A 12,070-nucleotide genomic window follows, 5' to 3' on the forward strand; every position below is an offset into this window, starting at 1 on the left:
GCTAGCAGTGTATCCACATTGTTTAGCTCCATCACTCCTCTAGTGTTGCCTCTTTCAGAAGCATAGAAGTAGTCATTCTCAGCTACAATCTCAATGACATCTATGACTTCTTCAATGGTCTTCTTCTTATTCAGAGATCCCCCGGATGAGTGGTCTACTGCCTTCTTTGATTCATAAGAAAGACCTTCATAGAAAATGTGCAACTACACCCATTCATTGAACATATCTGGCGGGCATCTTCTTGTCAAGTCTTTAAATCTCTCCCATGCTTCATATAGAGTCTCACCATCTTGCTGCCTGAAAGTTTGAACCTCAGCTCTCAACCTGTTGATTCTTTGAGGAGGATAGAATCTCGTCAAGAATTTGTTTACCACATCTTCCCAAGTTGTTATGCTCTCCTTCGGGAAGGATTCCAGCCATTTAGATGCCTTGTCCTTGAGTGAGAAGGGGAATAGAAGTAGTCTGTAGGTGTCAGGATGAACACCATTAGACTTCACAGTGTCACATATCCTTAGGAAGGTGGTTAGATGTTGATTGGGATCTTCTTAAACACTTTCTCCGAATGAACAATTGTTCTGAACAAGGGTGATGAGCTGTGGTTTTAGTTCAAAGTTGTTGGCATTGTATGGTTAGCTTTTGGATGCTACTTCCATAGTTTCCTGGGTTTGGATTGATGTAGGATCCTAGAACTCTTCTCTCTTGCCCAGCATGATGCGCTGGACCTTCTCTGCCATGGTTGTGAGCCTCTTCTTCATGATGGTTCTTCATATTCTCATCCATGTCTAGTTCAAAGTACTCTTCCTCTTTCTCAGCACCAACTACTTTCTTCCCTCTTGCTTCCCTCCTTAATCTAAGGAAGGTCCTCTCAGGTTCAGAATCAAAGAAAGTTGAAGCCCCGCTTCCTCTACCTGTCATACAACCAACAAGGCAAAAGCAAGAAGGGTAGATGCAGACAGTATTTTTGGCAGAAATGCTGTTAGTGTGAGTGATGCAATATATCAAACAGTTAGTGGGTCAGTGGACCAAATAGTAAAAAAATGATATGCAGATAGCACCACAAATGGGTGAGAGGTAAAAGGAAGGAGATAACTAAAATTGAAAGTAAATTACTCAGATGGAATTAAATCAAACAAAAGAAAAGTGCTCAATCTAGTTATCCACCAATTTAATCATTGTTGATACAAAATCAATCCCCGGCAACGGCGCCATAAGCTTGATGCACGGAAACTTGTCTCTCAACAGATTTCCCTCGGCAAGTATACCGAATTGTCGTCAAGTAAAAACTCACAATAGAGTGAGGTCGAATCCCATAGGGATTGATTGGTCAAGCAACTTTAATTGGAGGAATGTTCTAGTTGAGCTAAGCAGAATTTGATATGAGAATTACAGGAAATTAAATGGCGGGAAAGTAAATGGCAGAAAATGTAAATGCTGGAAATAAAGAGCAGAATATAAATGACGGAAAGTAAATTGCAGAATCTTAAATGGGGAATGGGGAATTTAGCATGAAAGTAAATGGCAGAAACTAAAGAAAATGGGTAAGATCAGAAATGGGGAATTCATTGGGCTTAGGAGAGGTTGCATTCTCCGTATCAAGTTCATTCTCATCTCTTCCTCAATCAATGAATTCATTGATCTCCTTGGCAATCTTAAGTGATTGAATTCTAATTCCTTGGTAACTCAATCTCTCAAATCTTGATCAATAGCCAATTCCTTGGTCTAATTGCTCATGAGAAGAGATGAGGTGCGGTCACTGATTATACCACATGTATTTCCAAATCAAAGTATTGGGAGAATTATATGTCACCATATCCGCCCAAACCCCAATTTGGTCCAACATGAGAAAGCATTTCTAGCATGATCTCTTCATTCCTCTTCCAAGGTTCAGAAGAGATCTAAGTATGAATAATTTCTTTTCCAAGACAACTATCCAATTGGATGAAGATTGAAAGCTTTCAAGTAAAATTAAGAGAAAAGAAAGAAGAAGAATAATGAAAACTATTATTGATCCATCAAATTACAACAGAGCTCCCTAACCCAATGAAAGGGGTTTAGTTGTTCATGGCTCTAGGAATGGAAAGCAAAGATGGAGAGTACATTCTGAAGTAAAACTAGAAGTTGCAGAGAAAGTAAAATGATACAGAGAGTAGTCCTCTCAATCCAAAAGCTCCTCCCTAGTTCAAAACTACCCCTATATATACTACTCTTCTAATCTTCCAGTTGGCTCTTCAAGTCTTGGATATGGGCCTTTGGATCTTGAGTTGAAACAGTTTGGAATCTTCAGTGGGCTCAGCTTTACTTGTAGAGAAAATGTGAAGTAGGCATGGACTTTGGCTAGGACGTTATTGGCGTTAACGTTAAGTGAAAATGTGGGTTCGAGAATGTTAGTGATAATCACCTTTTGCACTAACATTCCTAGCCCAAGATGAGTTACATTAACTTCAATGTTAGTGGCGCTAACGTGACCACTAACGTTGCCTCTTGATTTATCACGAGCATTATTGACGTTTACCTTTGCCAATAACGTTGCCCTTGGCCCCTTCTTCCCTACGTTAGAGTTCACGTTAGTGTAGCTAACGTGACTCATAACGTGGGTATGCCTCAACTTCGAGAGTGTTAGTGACACTTACCTTTGTCACTAACGCTCCACACACCCTTCTTCCCATGTTAGAGTTCACGTTACTTAGGTTAACGTGACTTCTAACGTAGTAGTGATAGCCATCTCCAACGTTAGTGACAAAGGTGAGTGTCACTAACGTTGGCTCATCATTCCTTTCCTCCACGTTAGCTTCCACGTTAATGCAATTAATGTGGCAACTAATGTGGCTAATAGAGGCTTAGTCCAACGTTAGTGACAAAGGTGAGTGTCACTAACGTTGGCTCTTCATTACTTCTCCCACGTTAGAGTTCACGTTAATGTTGTTAACGTGACTCTTAACGTGGCTAAGTGTGCCCCTCTCCCCAACGTTAGTGGCATTCACTTTTACCACTAACGTTGGAGCTTTACTTTTCTTCCACGTTAGCTTCCACGTTAACGTAGTTAACGTGGACACTAACGTGGGCTATGATGGCTCACGAAAGCGTTATTGGTGTTCACTTTTCTCGTTAACGTTGTAAGCTAGCCTCCTTTCCACGTTAATGGTCACGTTAGTTGGACTAACGTGGCTATTAACGTGGCATCTTCCTTGCTTCCTTTGTCCTGAAATCAAGCAAATAAAGTTCATCAAAGCTAGGTTCTAACCCATGAGATCATGCATCATTCAATTTATCATTCAATTCATGCATAATTTTCATGAAATCATATAAAATTCACAATGTTTGCTTGAATCAAGATGTAAATGATTATTTACCCAAAACTTGCTTATTTCCTAAGAAAGTGCATGAAACCACCCTAAAACCATAAAGAAAAGGTCAGTGAAACTGGCCAAAATACCCTGGCATCAAGTCCATCCTCCAACGTTCGCCATTCTGAGCAGCCTCGGCCTCTCCCTGTCACGGGTTAGTTCTGACACTTTGAGCTTTCTTTTGTGTTTTCACTCTTGCTTTGGAATTTTGAACAATAATTTGTCCATGTCTTCTATTAATTGGGGTTAATTACTGCTGTTTAGGGTTAGAGATTTGATTCATGTGACTTGCTAGCATATGAGCAAGCTCAGCTGGCTAAACATTATTCTGCTTCTGTCATAACTTTTACTACTTGAAAACGTGAGTGTTGATTGGCTAGATAGCTAATTGAGTTAGATTAATTAGTAGATTCTAATTATATCTTTTAAGAGACAATACGAATTAGAGTATATGTACATCTGTGGTTGATCATCAAGAATAAATTGCTCTTTTATTTTGTTTCTCTTAAGTGATGAAACTTGATTGGTTTTAATTAATCTCATCTATCTCTCGTGTAGAATCATAAATATAAATGTAAAATTTCATAAAGATTTCATCATGACGTTAAGATCATTAAAGATATTGTACAGTGAATCAGATAAACTTTATTCCTAATATTTAACCTTAGTTAAACAATATAAAAGAAGAAAAAACATATGATAGTTCAGAATGATCATAGCCTATATGAAAGCATTTTGGATTCAATTTCAAATTCACCACCACTTGCAGATACAAGATCATAGCTACCTTTGCTGTTTAAGTCAAACTGAATTGAACCCTCCTCAATCTTAGGCCTTTGATCAATATTTTCTTCTCTCCTTATTACTTCATGGTAATTATAGAAACCTGAACCATGGACTTTACTATAAAAATCATTCACGTCTGATATGATTTGTTTGCTATCTTTGTTGTTCATGTTTTCCATGAAATTGGACAAGGCAGAGTTAAATTCGGTAAATTGAGCTCTTGATGCTGCTAGATTATTGCCTGAACCTTCCATGGAAAGTGTCCTCTAAGCTTTCTCTAACACAGCTTGCAAATACTTTCCTTGAGCCTCTATTCTCATTTGCAATTTCTTCTGTACCTATTTGTTACGAAGCATGTTTTATTTGTATTTTTCATTTTTTTCAGTTAAACTATGCCAAATTATACTATATTTTTAAGGTTTGATAAAAGTACCAAAAATAAATGCATAAAAATACCAAATGTACTGTTATCTGAATCTTATAAATGATAAATACATCTAGCTGTTCTTCCAGTCTCTTTTAGACTTTAATTTGATGTCTCAATGCCTCTGCTATTGGGATTTCTCTGTTTTGAGACTATGTAAGGGGATTTAGGAGAATTGAGGGAATGTTTGGTGTCAAAGATTTTGGCTTTGGAATTAATGTTGTTGACATTATTAGAGAAAAAGCATGAATCATGTCTATGAACATGGAGCTTCTTCGGTTGTGACTATAATGTTGACATGTTTGGCTAAGTGAGCTTTTTGTTCTGCTTTATTTTTTTTACTACTTCCTTTCTAATAAAATTCCCTTTCAAACTTTGAATCTTCCTGATTTAGTTTTCCTCTATACAACTTGTCTTTTGCCAATTTGATATAATACTTTAAAATTAAAAAATTACCATTTCAGTAAAAATAATGTATGGGGAAGTAAAATATTTTACAATTCTTTTACATCAAAATTGATCTCTCTTACAAAACTACTGTCAATAACAACTATTCACTGTTGATAGAATATTTTTTGGGATCTAGATTAAGCCAATTCATTCCATACATAATTGTACTTAACATCATGATTTAGAAGAGTTAGGGTTGTTGAACCATACTCAGGTGAGAGATTCTATTTCCTGGTAGAACCAAATGAGATTGATGCATGCATGGATGAGCAGTAGAAAAGCAAAGAGATATATGGAGAATTTTGGTTGTCAGAAATTGTGTGGTTAAGATTGAAGCACATGGCTTATTGTACACATTTTATTTGTTAGCTACAACTTCCCATAAAAACACTAATTAACTTGTGAAGATGTGTATATGCCATGTGATTCTTGTTAAGTACTTCCATCATGAAGGACCGAATCTTTCATCATTTGTTCACAAAAATAGTATTTATTTTCAGTTTAACTCTTGCTTCATCATTAGGAAAGAAAGATTCTGATTCTGTGCTAGGAATTGTAAGATTTTACCTTGTTAGAGACCACAATGTTCACTGATTAGGGTCTCGAGGCGAGTAGATTCTTTCTTTTTTCTTTTTATTTACCTGGCATTAAATTAATTGAATAATAGTAAAGTTTAATTAATCTTGGTTGACTTAGGTCATTTTGATGTAGAGCAGTTTAAGGAGCACAGGTTCATCATCCATTTGGTAGTTACTTTGATCTCTTGATTTTTGAAGTTTTGGATTGGAATTATGGAAGAAAAATTAAAGACTTTGTTATAACCATCTTATTTCTTTCATAAAACATCAACTAAATTGGATTAGCTTAATTAAATTTTAAATAATAAGAACTAAATTTTCAGTTTCTCAATTTAGATAAACACAATAAATAAATAATAGTTTAGACTTTAGATGCTAGTATCTTATATGAACTTAAGATTTATACGAATCTTATTGCACTTTAATCAACTACACAAAACTTAAACTTCAAAAATTATTTTAGAGAAACAAGTGTTATGTGTTTAAATTTATTTTAAACCACCTAAGTAATTAAGTGGGGATGGCCCTAATTAATTAAATTTTCATGTCTTGTTTTGTAATATGTTGTTGCCAAATCTAGATTTTGTTAGTTGGACACTAATCTATCGTTGTTAGTCTTCACTATTATTGAGTGGTGTCTGGCTATATCTAGCCTCACCTAAAATATTTGGATTATTACCAAACATTTAAGACACAGAAAAGTGATGGTACCCTGAAAAATAAAGCACTTAATTAGTGATTAAATTAGGAAAGTATTATAATTGTTTATTTATATATTTTTAATTGTCTTTTAAATCTAACTTTCAATCCTATTATGTTTTCCATTTTTTAAGATATTTTGAAGATTCTATTTTCTGTACATTATGATTGTTTAGTTATATTTCTTGACCTTTTTTTTTATTTTAACAATTTTTCCTTTGTTGTTTTTCAATTTTTAAGGAAGCTTTTCTTTATCTTTTCATCTTTTGGACTTGGAACCAGCAATTCTTTCTACAAGTATTCTTTTAAGAAAGCGTAGAATTTTGTAATGAGTAAGCCTCCTCCCCAATACCTTTCTACATGATTTTGCTTGCAATATATTGTCGAGTTTATTACGTATAGTACTCTCCCATATCATAACTGTGATAAACGGTTACTGGTTTTCTTGACACACACCCCATTTTTTCTTTTTTTTTTTTTAGTTCTATGTAATTTTCTACTATTTATTTATTTCTTTATGCTATTTAATTTATTTAGACATTGATAAGAGCTGGATTACAAAGCCACGAGGTAATGTAGAATATAGGGATGGTCTGAATAGGTTCCTTGACTTTGCATTTGCCAATGCATCATCTGACGGGATGATACATTATCCATGCGCTTTGTGTGGGTTCCGGTTTTTCCTAACTAGAGAAGACGCCTACGATCATCTTCTGATGAAACCCTTTTCCCCTAACTATACCTTTTGGTTACATCACGGTGAGAGGATTGATGAGCGGATAATTTATACGCTTTTTGGCATTGTTTTTAGTATGTTTTTAGTAGGATCTAGTCACTTTTAGGGATGTTTTCCTTAGTTTTTATGTTAAATTCACATTTCTGGACTTTACTATGAGTTTGTGTGTTTTTCTGTGATTTCAGGTATTTTCTGGTTGAAATTGAGGGACTTGAGCAAAAATCAGATTCAGAGGTTGAAGAAGGACTGCTGATGCTGTTGGATTCTGATCTCCCTGCACTCAAAATGGATTTTTTGGAGCTAAAGAACTCGAAATGGCGCGCTTCTAATTGCGTTGGAAAGTAGACATCCAGGGCTTTCCAGCAATATATAATAGTCCATACGTTGGCCAAAAATAGATGACGCAAACTGGCATTCAACGCCAGCCTTCTCCCCAATTCTGGCGTCCAGCGCCAGAAAAGGATCCAAAACCAGAGTTGAACGCCCAAACTAGCACAAAAGCTGGCGTTCAACTCCAAGAAGGACCTTTACACGTGCAACACTCAAGCTCAGCCCAAGCACACACCAAGTGGGCCCCGGAAGTGGATTTATGCATCAATTACTTACTCATGTAAACCCTAGTAGCTAGTTAATTATAAATAGGACATTTTACTAGTCTTTTTGACCATCTTTGGACGCCTGGTTCTTAGATCAGAGAAGCTAGCCATTCGGCCATGCCTGGACCTTTCACTTATATATTTTTAACGGTAGAGTTTCTACACTCCATAGATTAAGGTGTGGAGCTCTACTGTTCCTCAAAGATTAATGCAAAGTACTACTATTTTCTTTTCAATTCTTCTTATTTCGCTTCTAAGATATTCATTCGCACTTCAACCTGAATGTGATGAATGTGACAATCATCATCATTCCCTATGAATGCGTGCCTGACAACCACTTCCGTTCTACATTCGAATTGGATGAGTATGTCTTAGATCTCTTAATCGGAATCTTCGTGGTGTAAGCTAGAATGATGGCGGCATTCAAGAGAATCCGGAAGGTCTAAACCTTGTCTGTGGTATTCCGAGTAGGATTCAATGATTGAATGACTGTGACAAGTTCCAAACTCGCGATTGCAGGGCATTAGTGACAGACGCAAAAGGATAGTAAATCCTATTCCAGCATGATCGAGAACCGACAGATGAATAGCCGTGCCGTGACAGGGTGCGTTGACCATTTTCACTGAGAGGATAAGATGAAGCCATTGACAAGGGTGATACCTCCAGACGATTAGCCGTGCCGTGATAGGGCATTGGATCATTTTCCCGAGAGATGACCGAAAGTAGCCATTGACAATGGTGATGTATCACATAAAGCCAGCCATGGAAAGGAGTAAGACTGACTGGATGAAGATAGCAGGAAAGCAGAGGTTCAAAGGAACGAAAAGCATCTCCATTCGCTTATCTGAAATTTTCACCAATGAATTACATAAGTATTTCTATCCCTATTCTATTAATTATTATTCGAAAACACCATTATCAATTTATATCTGCCTAACTGAGATTTGCAAGGTGACCATAGCTTGCTTCATACCAACAATCTCCGTGGGATTCGACCCTTACTCACGTAAGGCATTACTTGGACGACCCAGTGAACTTGCTGGTCAGTTACACGGAGTTGTGAACCGTGGTATTAGCATCATGTTTTTGGCGCCATTACCAGGGAAAGAAAGAGCAATGAACTTTACATAATTAAAGTGTAATCACGATTCCGCGTACCAAGTTTTTGGTGCCATTGCCGGGGATTGTTCGAGTTTGGACAACTAACGGTTCATCCTGTTGCTCAGATTAGGTAATTTTCTTTTTGTTTTGTTTTCAAAAAAAAAAAATTTTTAAAAATTTTTCAAAAATTCCTCCTTTGTTTTCGAAAAAAAAAAGGTTTTAAAATAAAAATGTTTTCAAAAGTATATTTTCTTTTCAGAATTTTTAAGAATGAATTCTAGTGTTTCATGAAGCATGTTGAAACCTATCTGGCTGTAAAGCCATACCCAAACTGCTTTGGGATTGGCCTTCAACTAATCACCTCAGTGGAGCCATGCCCAATCCTTCTGGATAGGGTATGTCAGGCGTGTCATGTCTGAGTTACATACTAAAGCTTGGCTGGCTATTAAGCCATGCCTGACCCTTTGATTGGAGCTTTAGAGCATAAGATTCCTGGAATTCATATTAAAAATTTTGGAATCCTTATTTTTGTTTTTCAAATAATTTTCGAAAAAAAAATAAATACAAAAAAATTCATAAAATCATAAAAATAAAAAATATTTTGTGTTTCTTGTTTGAGTCTTGAGTCATGCTACAAGTTTGGTGTCAATTGCATGTGCATCTTGCATTTTTCGAAAATTTCATGCATTCATAGTGTTCTTCATGATCTTCAAGTTGTTCTTGGTCAGTCTTCTTGTTTGATCTTGATGTTTTCTTGTTTTGTGTCTTTTCTTGTTTTACATGTGCATTTTTTATTTATTAGAGTCTAAACATGAAAGATTTCTAAGTTTGGTGTCTTGCATGTTTTCTTTGCATATAAAATTTTTCAAAAATATGTTCTTGATGTTCATCATGATATTCACGGTGTTCTTGGTGTTCATCTTGACATTCATAGCATTCTTGCATGCATCACATGTTTTGATCTAAAATTCTCACGCATTGCATCATTTTTCTTGTTTTTCTCTCTCTTCATTAAAAATTCAAAAATCAAAAAAATATATTTCCCTTTTTCTCTCTCATCAAATTCGAAAATGTGAGTTGGCTTTTTCAAAAATTTTTTAAAAATCAAGTTGTTTCTTGTGAGTCAAATCAAATTTTCAATTTGAAAATCTTATCTTTTTCAAAATCTTTTTCAAAAATCAAATCTTTTTCAAACTTCTTAGTTATTTTCAAAAATTCAAAAAAAAATATTTTTCAAAAATATTTTTCTTAATTTTACATCATATTTTCGAAAATAACAATAACAATTAATGTTTTGATTCAAAAATTTCAAGTTTGTTACTTGCTTGTTAAGAAAGATTCAAACTTTAAGTTCTAGAATCATATCTTATGATTTCTTGTGAATCAAGTCATTAATTGTGATTTTAAAAATCAAATCTTTTTCAAAAACAATTTCAATCATATCTTTTCAAAAATATCTTCTTATCTTTTTCAAAAATTTGATTTCAAAATATCTTCTCTAACTTCCTAACTTCTTATCTTTTCAAATTTGTTTCAACTAACTAACTAACTTTTTTTTTTGTTTCTTAACTTTTTCAAAACTACCTAACTAACTCTCTCTCTCTCATTTTTGAAAATATCTTCCCCCTTTTTCAAAAATTTCTTTTTAATTTATTAATTATTTTAATTTTTAAATCTTAATTTTCGAAAATTACTAACATTTTTCAAAAACTATTTTCAAAAATCACTAACTCTTTTTCAAAAATTATTTTCGAAAATTCCTTTTCTCTCATCTTATTCTATTTATTTATTCGTCTACTAACATCTCATCTCACATCTCAACCCTCCTCACAGTTGTGATTCTTCCATTATATTACATTCTTTGTCTCCCCCTCTTCTTATACTCACACAGGAATCCCTATACTGTGGTATAAAGGATCTCTATTATTATTATTATTTTTCTGTGCCTTCTTCTTTGTTATATGAGCAGGAGCAAGGACAAGAACATTCTTGTGGAAGCAGATCCAGAACCTGAAAGGACTCTGAAGAGAAAATTAAGAGAAGCTAAATTACAACAATCCAGAGATAACCTTTCAGAAATTTTCGAACAGAAAGAGGAGATGGCAGCCGAAAATAATAATAATGCAAGGAGGATACTTGGTGACTTTACTGCACCTAATTCCAATTTACATGGAAGAAGCATCTCCATTCCTGCCATTGGAGCAAACAACTTTGAGCTGAAACCGCAATTAGTTTCTCTGATGCAGCAGAACTGCAAGTTTCATAGACTTCCATCTGAAGATCCTTTTCAGTTCTTGACTGAATTCTTGCAGATATGTGATACTGTTAAGACTAATGGAGTAGATCCTGAAGTCTACAGGCTCATGCTTTTCCCTTTTGCTGTAAGAGACAGAGCTAGAATATGGTTGGACTCTCAACCTAAAGATAGCTTGAACTCTTGGGATAAGCTGGTCATGGCTTTCTTAGCCAAGTTCTTTCCTCCCCAAAAGCTGAGCAAGCTTAGAGTGGATGTTCAAACTTTCAAACAGAAAGAAGGTGAATCCCTCTATGAAGCTTGGGAAAGATACAAACAGTTGACCAAAAAGTGTCCTTCTGACATGCTTTCAGAATGGACCATCCTGGATATATTCTATGATGGTTTATCTGAGGTATCAAAGATGTTACTGGACACTTCTGCAGGTGGATCCATTCACCTAAAGAAAACGCCTGCAGAAGCTCAAGAACTCATTGACATGGTTGCTAATAACCAGTTCATGTACACTTCTGAAAGGAATCCTGTGAGTAATGGGATGCCTATGAAGAAGGGAGTTCTTGAAGTTGATACTCTGAATGCCATATTGGCTCAGAACAAAATATTGACTCAGCAAGTCAATATGATCTCTCAGAGTCTGAATGGAATGCAAGTTGCATCCAACAGTACTCAAGAGGCTTCTTATGAAGAAGAAGCTTATGATCCTGAGAACCCTACAATAGCAGAGGTGAATTACTTAGGTGAACCTTATGGAAACACCTATAACTCATCATGGAGAAATCATCCAAATTTCTCATGGAAGGATCAAAAGCCTCAACAAGGCTTTAATAATGGTGGAAGAAACAGGTTTAACAATAGTAAACCTTTTACATCATCCACTCAGCAACAGACAGAGAACTCTGAACAAAATGCTTCTAATTTAGCAAATCTAGTCTCTGATCTATCTAAGGCCACTGTGAGTTTCATGAATGAAACAAGATCTTCCATTAGAAATCTGGAAGCACAAGTGGGCCAGCTGAGTAAAAGGATCACTGAAATCCCTCCTAGTACTCTCCCAAGCAATACAGAAGAGAATCCAAAAGGAGAGTGCAAGGCCATTGACATA

General features: G+C 35.5%; 2 non-coding genes and 1 pseudogene across 2 annotated transcripts; 1 reads left to right on the top strand and 2 right to left on the bottom strand.

Annotated features, from left to right (window-relative positions):
* The first annotated feature begins 219 nt into the window (after window positions 1–219).
* Window positions 220–326, top strand: LOC148555568 (small nucleolar RNA R71). The gene has a single exon (XR_015886691.1). It is a non-coding gene; the product is annotated as a small nucleolar RNA R71 (small nucleolar RNA).
* Window positions 327–4,057: 3,731 nt separating this feature from the next.
* LOC148555569 (myb family transcription factor PHL11-like) lies at window positions 4,058–6,742 on the bottom strand (annotated as a pseudogene).
* A 4,467-nt stretch (window positions 6,743–11,209) lies between these two features.
* LOC148555570 (small nucleolar RNA R71) lies at window positions 11,210–11,317 on the bottom strand. The gene has a single exon (XR_015886980.1). It is a non-coding gene; the product is annotated as a small nucleolar RNA R71 (small nucleolar RNA).
* Between the last annotated feature and the right edge of the window lie 753 nt (window positions 11,318–12,070).

Source organism: Arachis ipaensis, chromosome B6 (assembly GCF_059453495.1).
Source record: "Arachis ipaensis isolate K30076 ecotype BB chromosome B6, ASM5945349v1, whole genome shotgun sequence".
Taxonomy (NCBI): Eukaryota; Viridiplantae; Streptophyta; class Magnoliopsida; order Fabales; family Fabaceae; genus Arachis; species Arachis ipaensis.